Below are 5,602 nucleotides of genomic sequence, written 5' to 3'. Positions count from 1 at the left end.
TTACCTGCTTATCATTCTTAGTCTAGACACATCTTACTGCATTGATTGCATGAATAGTGTATAGACAAAATTCATATCTTAGCGTATCTGCTAATTCATATCTTAGCGTATCTGTTACTGTAAACTTTGCCTAATATATTCCGTAAATTCCTCCGTAATCTACAAAATCTTTTGCTCTATATATATAGACATTCTATGTAATTAGAATATCATCCGATAGCCGGAAATCATATCATATCCAAAAATCCTTTACTCAATCGTACGAAATGGAACTCACCACTAGTTCAAGTTCTTCAGAATCCAATAGCTATTCCGAAATGGATGTTCACCTAAGCTCCGAAAGCAGCGTCACCGGAATGAATCAACCAATCTGCCAATCATTAATTTTGAATGAATTGGGGATGGGTTCGTAGTCGACTTAATTAACGGAGATGAGAAGAAGGCGATCATTTCCACCATATTCACCCTCATTGTCAGGATATCTCACAACGATTATATGATATTCCAAATTCTGAACCTTATTCATCTACTTATTCCAACCGTCAATCATCCCGGAATAATAGAAGAAGTCAACGAGCTTCACGCTCGAGTAGTGACTTTAGAGGGTATGATGCACAATTTGCAGGCATCATAACCAGTACCAGCACCACCAGCATCAGCACAGTACCGCCAATAATCACATCCGCATCACACGCCTCAACATCACAATCTATACCTCAAGCATAATCATCGTTCTACATATCGTTCTACATATCGTTCTACATCAATTATTTTCGTTCTACATGGCGATTACGTAATCTCTAATGTTTTAGAGATTATATATTCTTATTCTAAACGGTAAATCAAATGAGATTAATATCATATTAACTCATTAAATTCATGATTACATTTGAAGAAAATATATATGAAAGTATATTTTCATAAAGATTGTAATTAAAAATTCATTTGTACAAACTGTTAATGGTGAAAATATTTTAACGGGTAGGTAATACCCTAGAAATATTTAGATTTCACATTAAAAAGTTACGCTGTACATTCTTCCAATTTGATTCAACAGTCATTTACTATCCTACTTACATCCACAGATATACGTATCCGTTCACCACAGAATAACCATTTTCTTTCAATTTCATATTTGGATTTTGACATATCAGAATCCAACAAGTGGCTTAATGAAGAAAACATTGGACAAAATAAAATTTGTTAGAAACAAACAAATTAACTATGAGAAATTCTGTTAAGAATCCACGCTAACTATTCATAGCTAACTGTTCCTAGCTAACTATTCCTAATTCCATATTACATTTTAATTATCGCAATTTAATTATCGCAATTTAATTATCGCAATTTATTTATCGCAATTTTAATTCTTGCAATTTTATTTATCATCATTTAATTTCTGTTATTTATTTTACGCACTTTAAATATCGTCGGATAAATCGGGACATGTATACAATGTTTTGACATATCATATCGACGTCATCTATATATATTATTTGGAATAACTGTAAGTAACTCTATGTTGCGGTAATGCTCGAGTTAGCATATAAAGGGTCGAGGTTGATTCTAAAATAATATATATACTTTGAGTTGTGATCGAGTCTGAGACATGTATACAATGGGTCACGATACGTATTAATTAATTCGAATATTATATATTAAACTATATATGAATTATTAAACTACTAACTGTGGACTACTAACATTGGACAATTAAAATGAATTAAAATATTGATTATAACATATGAAACTAAACATTTCTTCAAGTTTGCCACTTGATTTCATCTTAAACAATCTTTTGTATCTTGACGATTACATTCTTCATTCAAACCCTTCAAACTCTTGAAAACACCTCGGATTGATAACCAATGATTCAGATATGAAAGTGCTGATGAAACAGCAAAACCAATAGATGGTCCTAATGACCAGAAGTTTAATAATAAAGAATGGTGTGTTGAAAAGGCTTAGTTTTGGACTGAAAAATGGATTGAGCAGACTATGAAGGAGGCTGTGGATAAATCACAAAATCTGTACATACAGAATTCATATGATTCAGTATCTTCCGAAATCTTTAGAGAATACTTTGCTCCTTACTTATTCTAAATCCTTGCGGAAAAGTTCTGCAACATCCTTTGATTCTAGATATTTTAAATTCTAAGATATCATCGTATCTTTCGTTATACATATCTTTGATATTTCTGAAGATACCTTCATAAATATCTTTGTCTGAAATTATCTATCTCTTCGTGCTATCTATGTTACATCATAGAAGAAACTGTTTTAGTTTCTATCCTTCTATAAAATTTGAGTTTAAATTATGAATGCTTTCTGGAGAATTGTTGGGAATTGAAGTATGAGTTAGTATAATATAATGACGCCCGGCCAACGTGATTATATTACAGTAAGTCATGCTGAATTTCTAATGGAACGTGATGAGTCACAGATCACACCCTCATCATGAACCATGTTACACGATTCTTTCATTCTACTTAATCTCTAAACATATCAATAAAATATTTTCTTGATATTTCTAACTTTCCGTAATTTCTGGTAAATTATCAAATCCAATCGTGCAATTACCTTTCCTTTCAGCTTTGTATATTATGATCATTCGAAACCCCATACTACGAATTCTGGACCATTATTCGCTTGACTTGGAGTCAAAAAGAGGAAACAAAAGCATGGAACTCCGAAATATAAGGGAAAATATAAAGCCCAACAATAACATAGAAATTACAAATCGTGTATATCAATGCGTATAGCAATATAAAGACACGGGAGAATTATAAATACAACAATCCCTAGAGCGAAGTAGAAGTAAACAGATTCCTCCAGTGTTAGGTGAAAAAGAAGAATGACAGATACGATAGTCAGAAAAATATCAAGGATCAGAACTGGATTGAGCATATTAACGGATGTTCTGGAAGTATGAAATGAAGAAGAAAATAAAGGAGTGGTGAAAATATTGGAACGAAAGAGATGAATTTATATCGAAATAGCAGACATAGAAATCAAGGCAGATGACCACATTTAATTAAAGAGGATCATAATTTCCTTAATTACCGAAGAATCAAGTCTTTTATAGATTACAAAGATTTTCTTTAAATTCCTTGAATTCCGGAAATCAACCATGACTACGTCAAAAGTTAAGATGAATCTCTATTTCTTTATTTCAATCTTTTGCGATAGCTTCACTCATACTTTTCACGTAATCGAGTTATTTTATCCATATTACTCTATGATAATAAAACTCTATTTATCAACTCATATTCGTCATGAAAACATTCTTATTGTTAGCCATGACGACCTCGTTCAAATTCCGGTACAAAATTTCTTTAACGGGTAGGTATTGTGACGACCCGGAAAATTTCGACTAATTTTAAACCAAACTCTCGATACGATTTAATATTTCTGACACGATAAGCAAAGTCTGTAATGTTGAGTCTCAAAAATTTTGAACTGTTTCATATATTCAATTGACCTTCGACTGTTCTCGATGATTCACGAACAATTAATTGTAAATAAATTTGTATATATATATATATATATATATATATATATATATATATATATATATATAACGTATATTAAATATAATTATTAAATGATTGTAAACCTCGTTTATCATTCTATTATTACTTAGATAAGTTTGATTCGAACTTGTGTGAGTTTAAAATAAACGTAAGTTGATTAATAGACTGCGTAAATTTTAGACTGGTTGAAAATAATTTTTCTTTCTTAATTTGAGATTTAATACTCCGTACATATTATTTGTAACTAGAAAAAAATAATAGAAGAACTTTTTGTGATTGATTTTACACATTAAAAGACCGAAATAATTAAATATAGTTAATTTAAAAATATGGGATTTTTCGGAATACTTCTATCTGTCACTGATTAACGACGGAGTACGAAATAACATCCATATTGAAACTGTCGGTGGAAAGAACCAATTTAGATGGCTGCTATATTCATTTCACACGTTTTTCTCTAACTTTTAGTTTATTTAATTATTACTTTATCTATATAAATATTCATATGTGCTTGTACAAGTTGAGACATAATTATGTTTAATTATTTCTCTTGCTACACTATTCGATCACGGTTTTTAGTCGCACTTAACATTTTAATTAATATTATAGTATAAGCCGTCATTTAAGGAGTAAATCATTCTTTCATCATGTACATGATATTTCAATTATAATCATAATAAATGAACCTACTCACTTTTGCAACAATTCTCACATAATATTACATTCAATCTCTCAAAATCCTAGCTTGTTTTCTTTCATTTAAAAGAAATACTCATAATCACTGTATATCCACCGCTTTACTGACGTCAACTTCTACAACTTTTAGATTCCAACAATTGTTAATAAATTTTAACGATAGTCACAGCCTACATAATTTTCCTTCTGTCCGTACAAGCACCCTTGCTTCATCAACATTTATGGCATCTTATATTAGTCATGAGAAAGCTAGAGTCCCACACCGACAACCAAGAACTGTTTCTTGGTTCCTTCGTGAAACCATACCCAAAACGACCAAACCACTTTCGCTTGAAAACCACCATCGTGAACCCACCTTGGTTACCACCCATATCGCCACGCTAAACCATTTTACAATCACCCCACTGTCATTATTGCTAATTTCTACAATTCGTTACAGCCCATCAACCAGCTGCAAGTTTGCAGCCATCACCGTTGTTGATACATCAACTTTTATGCTGGAAACAACCATCGCGAAACCTGCTACTGCTGTTGCTCTTTTCACTGTTTCTGATCAACCATACATCACCACCATTAATTGATCACTTGCATTTTATTTATTTTTCTTTTGTTGCTATTCGATCAGCCGGAACAACCACCATTTAACAACATACTCGATCTCTATAAGCTGCTGTTACTACTCATGTTTTTCTGTTTCAAATCGAGAACGATCAACGACAATCCACTTCACCTTGTTCTTGTTTGTGTTTCGAAGACCACTTACACACCACCACCTTCTTCATCACCACGACCCCACCAACCATCACCTTCATCTTCAACCTCCCAACACCTCCATCAATAACCACCACCGTCGACCATTTTCACCACCATCACAACCCATATCACCTAACTCTCTCTCTCTCTCTTCTCCCCCTCTTCATTTTTTTCTTTTTCATGAACAATCTAACCCAAATTTTCTGTTGTTGCAGTTTACTTTTCGAATCACAAAACCATCTAAACTATTACCCATTTAACCACCTTCTTCAACCTACATTAACCGCCACTACCATTCCTATCTTCTGCAGCAACTATTTGTTGCAACTACTGCGTATTTTTCTGTTTTTACAGCCCAACCAAAACCACTCGAACAAACCATCGTAAAATTTTGCTGGATTTTCTGTTTCTGTCGAGCCAAGTCAGGAAACAACCAACACCCATTTTTATTCGATCAGGTCTCCTGTTTCAGCTTCTGCTTTCTGTTTTCTCTTTCAAGTCGACACCAAGAACACTATCAATTAAATCTATAGGCTCCTGCAACTTTATTAATTTTGTTCCTGTTACACCGACACCTTCTTTTCTTTCTTTCCTTTCTTTATTAAAAACGGGCCCTTTTC

Source organism: Rutidosis leptorrhynchoides, chromosome 11, assembly GCF_046630445.1.
Source record: "Rutidosis leptorrhynchoides isolate AG116_Rl617_1_P2 chromosome 11, CSIRO_AGI_Rlap_v1, whole genome shotgun sequence".
Taxonomy (NCBI): Eukaryota; Viridiplantae; Streptophyta; class Magnoliopsida; order Asterales; family Asteraceae; genus Rutidosis; species Rutidosis leptorrhynchoides.
Note: the sequence above shows the minus strand (reverse complement) of the source record.